This window comes from Candoia aspera, chromosome 13 (genome assembly GCF_035149785.1).
Source record: "Candoia aspera isolate rCanAsp1 chromosome 13, rCanAsp1.hap2, whole genome shotgun sequence".
Taxonomy (NCBI): Eukaryota; Metazoa; Chordata; class Lepidosauria; order Squamata; family Boidae; genus Candoia; species Candoia aspera.
This window is the reverse complement of record NC_086165.1, coordinates 14,855,782-14,872,184: the sequence shown is the minus strand read 5'-3', so window position 1 is coordinate 14,872,184 and position 16,403 is coordinate 14,855,782. Positions and strand designations below refer to the sequence as shown.

At 41.8% G+C, this 16,403-nt stretch overlaps 1 protein-coding gene across 1 annotated transcript in view; it reads left to right on the top strand.

The window, feature by feature from the left end:
- Positions 1–9,336: 9,336 nt before the first annotated feature.
- Positions 9,337–16,403, top strand: part of LOC134504877 (A-kinase anchor protein 13-like) — a 42,640-nt gene continuing 35,573 nt past the window's right edge. Inside the window, exon 1 of the mRNA XM_063314310.1 lies at positions 9,337–9,429. The gene's annotated coding sequence lies outside the window, so the exon portion shown is untranslated. The remainder of the gene's footprint in view (positions 9,430–16,403) is intronic.

Sequence of the window (16,403 nt, the reverse complement as noted above, 5' to 3'; positions counted from 1 at the left end):
GAGGACTAGTAAGATTACATTTTTAAGTGGTGATAACTTGAGTCCTGTGTTTTCTGTTAAGAGTTACTAGAAAGTTTCAACTTTAGTTGATGCCCTCCTTCTCTGTCTCTCTTGTTCATGAGCCAACACATTGGCACTGCTGTAAAAGTAAAAATGCCCGCTTTAGAGCTGAAAAGGATGAATATGCATTTATTCTCTCTGGCTTTTATATGCAAATACCAAATCAGAAAGTTAACTGGTTGCCAAAAGGTGACTTGTGCTGATGGTGGAGCCAGCATTTTTTCTGGCCGGGTGATTTTGCAAAACAGGTTTGACAGTTGCAACAGTTGGACAAATCTTTTTAAATTTCATGATAAAGGCACATATACTGTAAAGCTGAATTGGACTCTGGCTTTTATGCTTTTCAATGTTTGCATGTTGCTAGATTTTGCTTCTGTGCAGTTGAGGGCAAAGTGAGAAGGAATCCCTTTTGTAATGGGTAGAGACCATCACTTGATCATTTCTGGCCTATTGGTACAGATTGTTTCCTTGGAATTCCCTTATTTTGCAAGCAAACATCTCCTCTTCACCAGGAGATTCTGGGAGTTCAGCTCCATACCAAGGATCTTTGGGTAATTTTCTTTGCAACCACCAAGAATTGCTTTTCCCTGATTGTCTCATATTAGCAGGAAATAAAAAAAGCCCATCTCATTTTTCAGTGATGCTGCTGAAAAAGAACATTTAGTGGAAAGTAAGAGTGGTAAGACGCGGTGGCGCTGCGGGTTAAACCGCTGAGCTGCCGATCGGAAGGTCGGCGGTTCGAAACCGCGCGGCGGGGTGAGCTCCCGTTGCTCGTCCCAGCTCCTGCTCACCTAGCAGTTCGAAAACATGCAAATGTGAGTAGATCAATAGGTACCGCTTCGGCGGGAAGGTAACGGCGTTCCGTGTCATCATGCTGGCCACATGACCCGGAAGTGTCTATGACAACGCCGGCTCTAAGGCTTAGAAACGGAGATGAGCACCGCCCCCTAGAGTCGGACACGACTGGACTTTACGTCGAGGGAAACCTTTACCTTTACCTTTAAGAGTGGTTATGGAAAAGACTTTCTGAACGTTAGTTCTGTTAGGGATGACAAAATCCCATCCTTTAATTCTTTGCATGAACTCATCTTCGGAACCACATTTTTTGTGGCTGGCTATGGGGTTCTATTAAAATGAAAAATGGCTCCCAAGATGCTTCAGGTTATGCTCCCTCCTACTCCAGGACATCATACAGCATTTCCTTCTCCCTTCCAATTCTTGGGCTAATATTTGTTTGATGAAACCCTTGAGTTTTCTTAAAGTTTGGCCGTGGTATTATCACCCAGGGACAGGGCTGGTCGATATTTTGAGTCTGAAGACACATTTGCAATGTTGAAGATGTAGGATGCTCACAAGATGGTAGCCTCTGGAGGCTTGTCCATGTGACCTGCCTTCGTGGGCATTTTTTTTTCTTTTTTGGTGCCTTTGAGCCTGTGTTAACTCCTGGTGACTGACTGGCAGAGTCCCTGCAGTTTTCTTGGCAAGGTTTTTCAGAAGTGGTTTGTCATGGCCCCTTTCCTAGGGCCCAAGGTTACTCTGCTGGCTTTGTGCCTAAGGAGGGAGTAGAACTCACGGTCTCCTGCTTTCTAGCCTGGTTCCTTAACTGGTTCTTTGTGGGCATGGCCAGTCACAAAACACCCTATGACCAGAAGGCAAACTGCCCCCCGCCCCACTTTAGTTGCTGCAGATGAATACGATGTTAGAGACGAATGGTTTGCTCTGCAGGTTGCCAAAGTTCAGTTCTATTTTTCAAAATTAAAATCCTTTTTTAAAAGTCAGCTCATAGTAGGTACTAATAAGGGTGTCTGGAAACAGGTGATCTTTCTGGCCCAATGCTCTGTTTTGAAACTAACGAAGAAGCTATTCTTTGTGAGAACATGGAGCTACGCTCGTCACCATCCCAGATCAGACATTGTCCTTCTCAGTGTGTGGTACCACAACTTTCATTGGGGCCCATCTGATGAGTGCGCCAGGTCTGTGCTGACAGGCTGCCAAAAGGGGTCTTTTGTTACCCTACGGAACTGACAACCTTTAGCGTGCAAAATAGGTTCTGGTATTATTTACATACTGTAGAAAACATGAGAAGATTGGTTTGTAGAATGAAGCACAGCCACAACGGAGCAAAAATAAGTTTCTTCCTGATTCCAGGACCCTTAGTAATTCTGTGTGAGCTCAGCAGATATCTATGTATTGTAATGTTTTATATTGTTCTAGTGCCCTCTTTGGAATTTGGAACTGTATTGACTTTTGTTTTAAATGCTTCAGTTCCTGTCTGACTTTTCCTACAACATTTCTTCCCCCCATCTCTCCCTCTTGGCTATTTTTAGAGTAAAAACAAGAAATAAAATTGAAACTTGAACTCCCCAGGTTCTCTACTTAAAGAAGTGGACTTGGGGAGGGGGGGACTTTATTCCAGGACTTTGCCCCTTTTGTTTCTGCTGGAATCTAGGCATTGCGGTGTGATGTTTTACATTCCAGAAGTTTTTTTTTTTTCCAGAAATGATAGGAGCCAGCAACATTCTGTTGCCAAAACATTTGAAAAGCTTGAGATGTTGCAAATTTTAGGAGACAATAAAATGAAGTTCTCTCCTATTTAAAAACAAGAGACAAGAAAAGATCGCCAATCTGTCGCATTGCAAAGTGTTTGAAGATAAAGAATGCCTGTTTTTGTGACCTGGACTGAGAGTTGGAGTTTTATAAAATCACTAAACAAACAGTCATGTACTTTCCTAATCAACTGTTGTACTGTTACCATAGAATCTGTGCTGAAAACAATGAATGGATAATCCGTATTTAGAAGCCTGGCATGGCGACACTTTTAAGTCACCCAAGACACTGACATGGTGGACTGGGGACAGTTACAAGATAATTATTTGGAAAGCAGATAAACATAACAGACAAATTAGCAACGTGTAAAACACAATATGACAGCTGCTTCTCAGAGGTTTCTGTTTAAAACAAGTCCTCCCTCTTCCTTTGAAAACACATTAAGGACAAGTGTTTTGGCTCTTCAGAATTAAAAAAAAAACACGATTGGCCTAGTCACCTCCTGATTGGATTACTGTAATGTGCTCTACATGGGGCTGCCCTTGAAGAGCATTTGGAAGCTTCAGCTGGTGCAAAATGCAGTGGTGCGGGCAGTTATGCGTGCTTCTAGAACAGCTCATGTTACTCCTCTGCTCCGCGGGCTGCATTGGTTGCCAGTCTGTTTCTGGGTGCAATTCAAGGTGCTAGTTTGGACTTTTAAAGCCCTTCATGGCATAGGGCTGGGTTGTTTGAGGGACCACCTGTCCCTGATTGCTTCTGCCCATCCCATCAGATCTGGCAAGAGAGACATGCTTGGCGGGCCCAAAGAGGCAGCCCTTCTCTGCCAGGGCACCCACCTTATGGAACATTCTCCTCCCACAAAGTGAGGTCATCTCCATCCCTACTTATTTTCCAGAAGTCCCTCAAGACTTGGCTATGTCATCTGGCCTGGGGGCCTCAGGGGATAGGAGAAATCTTGAGGTGGCCCCCTTGCTGATCTAATCTCTTGTGTGTGTTATGCATGTTTAACGTTTTAATTTGACTGCTTTTGATACGTTTATTGTTTTTATATTTTTTGCTGTATGCCGCCCAGAATCACTTCTTGTGAGATGGGCGGCCATATAAATTTGATAGACAGATAGACAAATAAATAAATAAATAAAATAAACATTAGGCATATCAAATCTCACTGGGTGCCTCTTTGGGATGTTAAGTCTATGTGTGGTGAGCAAGCCTCCTCTCTATTCATCCTAAGGGGCCTATTAGCTTAGTAAGAGCCCAGTTACATATTACATTAAAGCTTTAGTTCTTAATTTTTTCATGCTGGGTTAAAAGGATCTTCTTTGCTCCTCAGCTGTGGTTTCTCCATTAAGTCCTTGCTTAGAACTTCTGTTTGCCTTAAGTAAACAAGTATCCACTGGGACCATTGGAGACTCTCTTCAAAGCTCTGTGGTGCTTGCAGGGATGGAATTATGGATGAAATCTGGGAAAGGAAGGATTAAATATCTCCTTCCCTGGGTGGTCCTAATAAAGATTGGACTCCCAACTGTTCAAGAGAGACTGACAGACAGACACTTTTGTTCAGCTCTCTCTCCTCTGTCTGTATATTCTAAAATATAATTGGAATTGTTTTGGTCACACTTCACAATTAGCCACAATTACTCTTTGCTAGATACTTGTTCCACTCTGTCCTTCTGCTAGCAGGAATGGCTGAACAAACCATGGCTGCTGTGGTGAGTTTTTCATCACACATGAGCCTGGAAATTTGGCTTGTTCTTGTTGGGAACACACCAGAGCTAGAACTTTGTAGCTTCTGGGTTGTGGCTTGGTTGTGGGAGACACAAAAGGGCTTGGTTTTCATGCTGTGGAAATGCAAGGGAAGAAAGATAAAGCCAAGTGGGAGAATTAAAGAGCCCATTGTCGGGTTATACAGCGAAGAACCACGCTGAGATCAGAAGTTTTAGCTCTAGTGTTTATTGTTCTGTTTTACATTACTGAATCCTGCTAAACTGAGGAAGTACCAGCGTTTCCTACCAGAAAAGCTCAGAAAGCTAAGACGGTTCTCTTCTGGATTTCTTGATAGAGAGGTGAAGAGAATCAGTACTGTGCAAGTGTTTTCCCCCCTGGAGAGGGCCCCCACTTCATCAGCAATGCTTTACAATTCTGGCTTATGGTTAGATGGGAATATACAGCCAGTTTGGTCTAATGGTTAAGGCGAAGGGCCAGAAATGAGACTGTGAGTTGTAGTCCTGCCTTAGGCATGAAAGCCAGCTGGGTGATCTTGGGCCAACCCCTCTCTCTCAGCCCAACCTACCTCACAGGGTTGTTGTTGTGGGGAAAACAGGAGGAGGTGTCATGAGTACTGATGGCGAGCAGGAGGGGGCCTCTATCCAGGGGGGAAAATGCATGCGTAGTGCTGAGGAATTAAGCAGCCATTCAAAGAGACACAGATCAGACCCGCCTTAACTTTTGGGGTTTATCTGTCTGGGTTTTCCCACGCTTCTTCAGTTTGTTAGGATTCTGTCTTATGTAGCAGTAATAAACACTAGAGACCTACTCCTCGTCTCAGCGTGATTCCTGACTGTTAGGACAGGAGGAAGGAGTACTAGGTGTTCCCCACCTTGAGTTATTTATAAAAATAATAAAGGAAGGATAGAAAATAAAATAAAGAAAAATAAATGAATAAACAAGCAAAATGTTCAGGGCATCAGGTCCAGGTTCTGAAGGGATAAGGGTAACTGGGAAAGTCACCTGGGATGATCAGCCTCCAATATGAAACCAGGCCTAGCAAGGACCTTACCCTTCTGTTCTGGCCTGTTCTGTGGACAGCATCTATAGGCTGCAGTCCAGAAAAAGAGTTGTACTTCTGTGGACACCTGCCTGGGGGTTATCTGTTTCCCATGTCTGATGTCAGTGCTCACATGGAGACCTGGGTGTGTGGGGAAGATAACGTAGGCCACATTGAGATGCTTCTCCCTTCCCAGGTGCCAGGATCATTTTTAAACTAAGTAATTCTGTCCCACCTCAATAGCTTCTGGGGATCAGGCCATTTCTAGTCCTTGTGTCACTTGGAAACTGTCGGTTTTTCATTTGTGCTATTCTGGTTGTGTTCTTCCTTGTTGTTTGGTTCTTGTCAAATAGACGGTCCAATGTTTGATATTTGAGCCTTCTGTATTTATTGACTGGCTTACTGGGTATCCCTGCATTTATACTCTGCCTTTCTTAAAGCATTTTCCAGCCATTAGATTACAGGGGGTCTCCCCCATCTCAGTTGTACTAAAAAGCTAATTTATTTAACGGCCTTTCAGTCCTCCTTCCTTTGATGTTGAGTTGATTGAAAATTAAAGGTAAAGGTAAAGGTTTCCCTTGACATTAAGTCCAGTCGTGTCTGACTCTAGGGGGTGGTGCTCATCTCCGTTTCAAAGCCGAAGAGCCGGCGTTTGTCCTTAGACACTTCCGTGGTCATGTGGCCGGCATGACCACACGGAACGCCATTACCTGCCCGCCGAAGCGGTACCTATTAATCTACTCACATTGGCATGTTTTTGAACTGCTAGGTTGGCAAGAGCTGGGACTAGCAACAGGAGCTCACCCCATCATGCGGATTCAAACTGCCAACCTTCCGATCGGCAAGCTCAGCAGCTCAGCAGTTTAACCCACAGTGGGAAGTGGTATGCAATTCACCTTAGACTCAAATGAGATTTCACTTCTTCTACAGGTTCCTATCTGTAAATAGACTCTGGTGAAACCTTTTAGTTTAGCTGAATTTTTAGTTTGGTCTACCCTAGCTTAGCTTTCTCTCTCTCTCTGTCTTTCTGTCTCTCCCTTTCCTCCCACCACTTCTCTGCTAGATGCAGAGAGTTTTGCTTTGTTTAGCCATGAAAAAAAAATCCTGTTAAGTGAAATGTTTGTTTTTAAAGCTTTTTTTTAACTGTTGCAAACTTTTTTTAAAAACCCCTTTGCCTCTTTGTATCTGTTTCTGTGCCTTTTATCATTACTTCAAATTGTGCAGGACATTAACATGAAAAACAGGATCCTTGTTGCTTAGGATTTAATCTGCTTCTGCTGCTTATTCTCTATCTAAACTTCCCAAGAGATCTGTTACTTAGGTAGCAGAGGAAAAGCCTGTAAAAGAAAACCATGTGTGTATGTGTGCACACCCCTGCACCATATACTGAATGTGTGTATACATGCACACTTCTTGGTGTGTGTATAGAAATCTAGTGTCTCTCCTCCTACACTAGATTTGACCTCTCTGCCTCATTTTGCTGGCTTTCCATCTATACCTGTTTGTGGACTATCATGAAGAAAGAACCTTGGCTGCTTTATCTTGCAGTTGTGTAAGTAAATAACCTCTTCTCCCAGAGGAATGCTCATAAATCTCTTCTTCTTAACTGTACTTTTTAAAAAGTACAATCTGGGAACTTAGCATTCCAGTTGGGTGCCTGTTGGGTATTCTGCCCTTCTTTCTTTGAGGCAAGAAATCTAAATGTTTTGCTTTTCACCTGAAGACATTTTAAATGTTATGGAGAATGGAAGTAATACTCAAGTCTTCGTAAAGTGCATATTTATTTATTTATTTATTTATTTATTTATCATTCAAATTTCATTTAAATTTATTTAAATTCAGATTTAATATATTGAAAAGGGCCAAGATTGCAGCCTTCCCGAACCCGATGTCTTCCCAGATATGTTCGGGGAACTCCCCAAAATCTCCACCAGCATGGTCAATAGAATCCTGGGAGGTGTAGTCCAAGCTTCCCTGGAAAGTGTTTGACTGGGGAAATTTCTGATCCCTTGGAATAAAGTAAATGCTGGGGAGATGTCCATTATACTCTGGAACTTTTGTCTTCTCTTGAAGGACTGAATTATCATTGCATGCACGGGGTGGGGTGAGTTCAGTAGGAGCACAGAAGCACTAGACATGATGTTGGATATTGGCTGCAGCTTTCTTAAAAGCTCAATTTCCTCCCATAAAACTGCATGTAGACTGTATATGGGGCAACTGAAAACTCAAGAGCTACCTCTTGAGTTTTAAAAGAGCTGTGTCTTTTAAAATTCTCCTTTTTGTGTTTCCTTCTAAGGGTCATTGGCAGAGGCATTATGTTTGACCATTTTTAGGAGGGATTGTAGCTGAAAGTTATAAAACAGGGAAGAACAAACAGAACCCCACCTTTTTCCCCAGATTTTTTTTTTTCCAGTGGCAGGCTTCATACTGGTTACATTCTGGTAGTGTTGGGTAATGTTTTAAATTGATTATTATACTGTTTTATTGTTGATGTTGGGTATATTGTAAATTTGTTGCCTTCTTTGTGCCGTGCTTAGATCTAAGTGCGTATCAAACCAAAGTATTATGAATACCGTTAATAAAAACAAATGTTGAATACAAAATAACAATAATAAATGTTGTGTAATATTTCCTGGGCTTCTGTTCCATATATAGTTGCTCTTTGTCCTCAACTCTCTCCAGCTAGGACTCTTAAAGCCAAAATAAATAAATCAACAGTCGGTTGGCACAGCAGATTTATGTAATTTGGAACAGGACACAAAATTCCGGTTCTCTTCGTGCAGAGTATCAGTTGTGTGGATATGCCAGTTTGTAATGAGTTCAAGCACCACATATATGCAGATGCTGATTGTCGCCTGAATTTGCTTCCTTTGCGAGAGATGTGGGAATAGCGGCTGCTTATAGCTCTGCCAAATTGCTAATAGCTTATCAGCTTTCCCTAATAAATTCCCCTTGGGACACTTTTGTTTGTTAGAGATTGCTAGTGCTGGGTGTTGGCTGCATCTTACACAAATAACATACTGGAGGTGAAGTTCTTGGGGTTGGTGTAGTTCCTATGTGAAGGCATAATTTAGGGACTGGACCGCAGGATTGAAGAGTCTTTTTGTCTCAGGTATGGAATACCTTCTTCTCAAGTATCCTTCCATCTTAGTTGACAATAGCTTAGGGTTAGCAATGGTAGGGCTTATTGTTAACTCTGACTGGGCATTCCAGAAACAGAAACCCATGCCCGGCTTACCTGAATCCTGGTGTTTTCCACCAGATGTGTAGATATTACGACTTCCAGAATATGTAGACCTTACTTGTTATGGAGTCAAGAATTCTCTATCCAATATGTGTCCTAAGACTCAGTTCATGACACACTGTGTTAAAAAAAAGATCGAGATTGTTGTCATGGCATCTGCTGGTGGAAAGCTGATGTGATTAATTTGGATTGGGAATGGTTGGGAGACCTGGGTTCAGATTTCCCGTCAGACATGAGACTCACGATTCTGTTTTGGGCCATTCTTTGATAAAAGTTACCTCCCAGCATTGTTGTATGGATAAAGTAGGGTTTTTTCTCTAGTAGCCTGAGCATTTTGAGGGAAGGAAGGCTGAGATGCAAATGAGACAAACTCTAGTCTCTATCTTCTGCAATGCAGCTGTCATTGAATATCAAATTGGCTAAACTTTTTCTCTTGATGTCAGCTTAGTTCTTCTTCCTATATTGCTTAAACTGTTGTCTGGATTCTACCACTTCCTACCTGGGGAGGGGGGGTAAAGAATGTCTCCCTCATCCCATTCATGCAAATAATTAGCTTGTTGGAAAGAGACTTACCTCTTGTGTGAAGTCTTACCTGTGTTCTGAATTGGTGCAGCCCGGTCGGGTTTTACTGCTTCATAACAATCAAAACTACTTTCTTGTGCACATTTTCCTTCCAGATTGTTAGAAAATCGTTTTTCTTCTTTAAATTCTTCCCCCAGAACTCGTCCTTAACTTGCGGTGACTCTCAGTGCCTGATTCTTGGGATTTGGCAGAAGTTGCTGAAGCCTGCATGCTGCTTCATGCAGACACAGTAAGTTAAGTGGTGTGTGTGAGTGACACAGAGAGAGAGAGAGAGGGAGAGAGAGAGATGGAATTTATATATCATTCTCAGACTTAATATGCTTTTAAAATTTTGTTTAGCTTGTTGTATGAAGCCAGGCAATTGTGGCTTGCAAACCATTGTTTATGATTTAGCATAGTACATGAGAGAGCCAATTTGATGTAGTGGGTAAGGCACAGGACTAGAAACCAGGAGACGGTTAATTCTAGTCCTGCCTTAGGCACAAAGCCATCTGGGGGACCTTGGGCTAGTCACTTCCTCTCAGCCCTAGGAAGCAGGCAATGGCAAACCACTTCTGAAAACCTTGCCAAGAAGGGACTTGATGTATTGACAGCCAGTTTGGTCTGGCGGACTAGAAACCAGGAGACCATGAGTTCTGCTCCTGCCTTAGGCACGAAGCCAGCTGGGTGACCTTGGGCCAGTCACTCTCTCCCAGCCCTAGGAAGCAGGCAATGGCAAGCCACTTCTGAAAAACCTTGCCAAGAAAACTGCATGGACTTGTCCAGGCAGTCTCTGAGAATTAGACACAGTTGAATGGATTAAAAAAAATAGTATATGAACCTAACCCATGGCTTACAATGATGGGCATGGTTTATTCACTAAATTGCAGCTATGCAAACCATGGCTCATTGTAGTGTGTGAATCCAGTATTTTTTATCCAACAGGTTTAACACGACTGCATAATTATACTTTTTTACTACTTGAAATAAAAAGAAAACAAAGGGACTTCAAAGAGGCCCATAAACAGGGCTAAGTAATTTTGTGTTTATTATTTAATAGAGGCCAACTTGGATCTGCTTCCACCATCAGCACCTAGTGAACAAACTCTGATTGATGATATTTTCACCTGGCGGCACCATGGCTTTTTCTGATAATGTCACTCATCACTTCTTCCTCTCTGTTTCTTGGGTACCAAGTGGGAGAGAAAGCTTACAGCAGGCAAACTGAGAGAAGTACGTACTAAAGGAAATTATTGGGCAGTGCGTGCTTCAAAAATTATTGGGAGGAAATGTTTTGGACTTCCTGCAAACATAACATCTCTGTTACTCATTACAGCAGCCCAGCTTTTCTCAGACTTCTATGTGTGCCTGAGAAAAGATGCCATCATTTCTGCATTGACATCCTTTTTTGGGGCTCATGCAGAAACCTTAAAAAAGACAGGCTACCAGAGAGATGCTGTGCTTGCACGAGATCTGAAGCACTTCTTCTCAAACCTTTTTGAAGCAAGCACAGATATATTCTAAAAACAAGGTCAGTTTTCTTGAGTGCTGTTCCACTGGCAGGACCAAACTATCCAAGCACAAAAGGAAGATACCATCAGACTTGGAGGAGCTCATAGCATCATTCCTCCAAATATCCTAAAAACTAGCTTGAAGACTACAAATGCTCTGTGAGTACACAATGCTGGCTGAATGTTGTGGGCAGGAATGGAATGTCCTTGAAGAGGATATGGCTGGCTGGAACAGGAGCATTCCCTGCCACAATATCCTGCTGTAGGTGTGTGTGTGTGTGTGTGTGAGAGAGAGAGAGAGAGATTCAAATGAAAGAAAAGGTCCTTACTTTAAAATACCAGAAGTTTTCATCTAGGAGAGATGAATAAATGCGATGAATGAATAAAATAAATGAAGGAAGGAAGGAAGGAAGCAAGGAAGCACTGTCCCAAATCTAAGGACCAGTTTGGCAGACCTTATAAATCTGTGTTGATGGAGTGGGTGTTTTGGTGTTGTTTTGCTCTTTATACTTTAATTAGTCATTGTTTTTTGGTGCTGTCCTTTTTAATTATGGATACAAATAAAAGCCAGTTCACAGTAAAGGCTGGTTCACCTACCATTCCAAGCCATGCTTTGTTTGATGAAGAAGCTACTATTGGCTGGATTCCTTCATAATGCTGTATTATAAATGAGAGTTTACCATCCTCAGTGGCTGGGCTCACGAAATGTACTCCGTTCAAACCAGGCAAACCCCATTAATGGGATGTATGAACCTAGTTTAAATGAGATTCAAATAATTTAGCTTACAATTTGATCTAGAGTGCTGATTTTTAGAGGGAAAGTACACATGGCTTGTCATAATTTAGCAAAATCTTGAGGTCTGCAAGCAATAGAGAAATGCACATTCTGTATTTTGATTTGATTTAGTCTAGTTTCTAGTTAGGAAACAAAGGGTAATCAGCTACTTGATTTAGGACCCTTGGCCCTATCCCCCAACTGGGTAGCCCCATGCTAGAACTAACTCTGTATCAAGCAGCGTCTTCTCATATGTCAGTGGGTTCTGTGAAAGATGAACATGCAGGCCCATGTGCTCTAAAATGTGTGTGAGAAGCTTCTCCAGATCTTTATCTGGGCTCACCACCAGCTTTATAAGCATGCCTCATCGAAAATCAGCTCCTTTGTTCACAGCGGTTCCTTGTTAAGTGTGTGGCATTTTTCCTAATACCCACTTAATGAACCCCATTGCAAAACTGCACCACTGGACAGAACTTTTGCATTCTTCTTTTACCCTGAGAACCTGATGTCTTAAACAGGTCTCTTGGATTGTTTTCCAGGCCTGTTCTCAATTTTCACCTAGGAACTGCAACAAGGCAGGAAATTGTAACCGTCCTTTCTTTGGCCCTTGTTGTTGAAAGGTCTTAGATCATCAGACTCAGTTATGATTATGCCAGAACTGCAGAACATACATGCTTAAAATAAATCTCCATTAAAAATGTGTGGAGTATTAAAATCGTGGTTGAGTCAGAGCAGACAACAATACTTTATCTTGTGGCAAAGTCACCACTTTGTAGGAATTATGAGGGTGCAGTGTAAGGAATCTAGAAAGCACCAGATTGGGGAAGGCTGCTTTAAGGAATCCAAACTCTCTTTAAGATTCTGGTAATGGACATCTTAAAAGATGATTCGGTGCCCTGTTTGCATGGCCAGGGGCAAAAGGTTTGAGTTCTAGGTTTATGCCTTTAATGGCTTTGCATTACACCAGTCAGAAAGTATTGAGACAGTCAAGAAAACACGCTTGAAGCCAGAGAAGGTAGGTTGTGTTCCTTGACAGTGTGTATGTTTGTGTGTCTTTGAGTCAGTGTTGACTCCTGGTGACTGCCTGAACAAGTCCCTGCAGTTTTCTTGGCAAGACTTTCAGAAGTGGTTTCCCCTTGCCTTCTTCTTCCTAGGGCTGAGAGAGAGTGACTGGCCCAAGGTCACCCAGCTGGCTTTCATGCCTAAGGTGGGACTAGAACTCACGGTCTCCCAGTTTCTAGCCTGATGCCTTAACCACTACACCAAACTGGCTCTCTCCTTCCCAATGCTTGTTCAGAACAAAAAGCTTCTGGGTCAGTTGTGCTCCCTAATTGGAACAACTGGGGACTTGTTTTTTTCTACTTTCAGATTTTGCTTCAACTTATCCTCAATATTGGGACTCATGAACCAGTCCTGTAAAGTTACAGTAGAGTTGCTTCTTTTTGAATTTAAAAGTAGATTAAACAGGTTGATTGGTTTGAAAAATGCTACACTTTTTTTTTGACAGTTATCCATTTGAATGAACTTTACCTTTCAATTCTTTCTTGACTCAGTGACTCAGGGCAGTTGAATGGTTGCGCCTTCTGCATACAATGATGTTCGCTAATCAATCTTGCAAAATAATGAGAATTGTATGGTACATTCTAGAGAAGGGGGAAGAGGAAAAGGTGAAAGCCAGGTTCCATTATTATTATTGCAGCCCAGGTAGTAATCCTTTTTACACACCTGTTCACTTCAGTAATATTGCTCGTCGATTTGAAATTGGGGTGGGGGGAGATGGGAGAAGAAGGTGAGTGCCTCTAAACTTTTGGCCACCAGCAGGAATTTTTAGAAAAGAGTGATTTTGGAAGATCTGGAAATGGAAGGGAAGAAGACAGGGTAATGCCCAGATCATTCAGTCTTAGGAAAAAATGGCAAAGAAAACAACTTTTGGTATGGTGTATCCTGGCTGTTGTTGTTTCCACCTCCAGGATAAAAGGATCTATCTCCTTTGAGTTGACTAAGTTCTGGTGGCTTTATGGGCACATCAACATGGTTTTTTGGGGAAAAAAGTATGGAAATGATTTGCCATTAGCTTCTTCCAAGATATTTGTATTTGTCATCCTAATCTAGTTTATAGCTTGGGGATTTAGTCTCCCATCCACTTACCAGGTCCAACCATGCTTAGCTCTTTTTGAGCTCATCCAGTCTTGTTTAGGTACTGCTGTAGCTGGGCCTGCTGCTGAGAGAACTGTAGAAAAATAAGAGAGGAAGGATTACTAACTGCAGTTGCAGGAGGAATGTTTTATAGGGGAATAACATCTTTCAACATATTACCAATAACCCTAGAAGAGACTGCTTTTCTCCATCTCTTCTCTTGGTTACTTTTTGTCCAATACATTTATTTAGAAAATCTATAATCCCCAACCTGGGCCTGCCCAGTTATTCTAACACCTTTCTTATATAAATCTACTCCTAGGATTAAGGTAGTTTTCTTCAACTGGGGAGGGGAAAAGATTTCTGTACTGGGGAGGGCAGCCAACTAGGAAATGGCTGAAGAAATTAAAGCTGGGTTGACCAGCTAGAGTCATCTGAACAAACAAAATCAGTTACACTAAAATAGAAATGCATTAAACCTGCATATAGTTGCGTGGATGTAAAAAAAAAAGAGAGAGATATCTTAGAAGCATTCTCCTCTTGAGGAGAGGAAAGGGGTGCTTCTTCGCAGATGAATCCAAGTTATATTTTTGGAGACACTTATATTAGGTCTTGCTTCTTATTCTCTTACTAGTGGGATGTGCACAGGTCAGTGTGCTTCTTAACATCTATGGCATTGATAAGAACTGTAGTAGAAACAGGAAGATGTGGGATTGAGATATCTCTCTCTCTCTTTCTCTCTCCACACTTGTCCACCCCCCCACACAGTCACAGCTTCAGCTGCTGGCCGACCTTCTGAATGGCAGGATGCAACTTTCTTTGGCCAGGACAGGATACAGCTGGAAAACGAACTATGGTGCTCTGTGGGTGTCCTTTGCAATCAAAAGTGGACAAGGCTGACTCAGGAAGAGTTTTCATTTAAATTAGCTTCTGCTTTTCAGTTCTGAAAGGCTGTGAAAGGCTTGTCCGCTTTCCAAGATGGCTGTGTTTATTTTCTTCCTTCTCTGTGTTTTGCTGATGGCGTGACTTGCTTTTGAGGCTTTGAATCCCGATGAGATGTGCATTTTTTAAAATAATCCCTTTTCCCTAATATCTTGGTCTTCAGCATGATTGAGTGGCAGGGATTTTGACAGCACAGCCCCATCTGCCAAGCATGCAAAGCTTGCCAGTTATCCAGCAAAATTAAAAGCCCACAGTATTTCCACCCACTTGTCATGTGTTGCTATTTATGGCTGCTGGTTGATGGTCTTCCCATTCTCTGGAAGTTCCTCATCATAGGCAATTTGGGGTGGGGTGATTAATTCAGGCTTGATTTACCCTCATTTCCTAATATTAATGCCACGTTTTTAGTTTTTTTTGGGGGGGGGTTGGCAAACAACATCTGCGTACCAATATCTGAGTATGCGATCCTTTAATGAGAGTATACTTGAATTCTTGCGAACTTCTTTTGTACTTTATCATATCTTCCTGGCCGTGCTCACCTGTGGAGGGGGTGATCTTTTCATCAGAAGAGAGGACACTTATGTCACCTCTGATGCAGTTGGCAGGGTCTGGGAGGTTTTCGATCTTTTGATGGTCAAAGCCAGAGAAATGATCATTCCAGAAATATATTGCATAAAATGTGGAAAATTAAAACTGTTGCCAGAAATGTGAAAGGCCACAATAGGAGTGTAATAAAAAGAGGGAGGGAAACAACAACAAAGATATGTAAAGCCCAGTGGTTTTTATTCCCCTGTGTCTTCGCATCTCTCTTAACATTTACTTTAGTTTCTTGGATGTTAGTGTAATATTTGTTTCTTGGGAGAAGTAATAATGAAGATTTCTGGAAAAGACTAAGCATGGTTGGGCCTGGTCAATACTCGGAAGGGAGAGCATTAGAAAATCCTAGGGATGTAAGCTTGATTGAGAAACACATTCCCAAAGAAGAAAGCTGCGACAACTACGTTTACTTCGTTGCCAAGAAAACTACTTAGATGGATCAGTGAAGCCACCAGGAGTTGAGCTCCATTCATAGATGGTTTTCTCTTTTTTATATGAGTCTATCTAGAACTTCTGAATGATGACAGAATTTACTTATTTATTTATTGCTACAACTTTGTTTATTGCTACAATTTACATGTTGCTACTCTTAGCAGTTTAGAGGATTAATATAATAAAATTAAAAACATAAACAAGCAAACAAACAAACAAACACATACATACATACAATTATAATCAATCTGATACACCACCACTGAGATAGGAGAGCACCAATGTATGGTTTGAATCTTAAAGCCTCGGTGCATTTGATAAATCTTGGGGGTTTCACTGGACTCCATGGAGTGCCAGAAGGACTATTTGGTACATTTTAAGAAAGAGAGAGATGTGCAATATAACTTTCTTTTAAAAAATGTGCTTAATTGTGCCTTATTAAGTGAAAGCCTCGTTCTCTTAGTCAGGCTCAGTGTAATCCAGAGGGCAAGTGACACTAGGTTAGTTTCTTAGAGATTTGGGGGATAATGTTCAGGGTCTCTGAGAAGATTACTGTGTTCATATAGTAAGACTAGAAACAAAATTCAATTAACACAATTATAATCAATCTGATGCACCACCATTTGAGGTAGCATGACCTTCCTTGTCCTCAAATGCCTTTCTGAATTAGATGCATTAACTTAGTAGTACTTCAGATGTCCTCCTCCTGATGTCTCCAGATTCACAAGGACAGGTTCAGGATTCTGGGAGATTTTATCTTAAGTCATCTGGTACGTGCCAGATGAGAAAGTCTGCCTTGCTACAATCCTTACAAAACTACAGGTTAAGCTG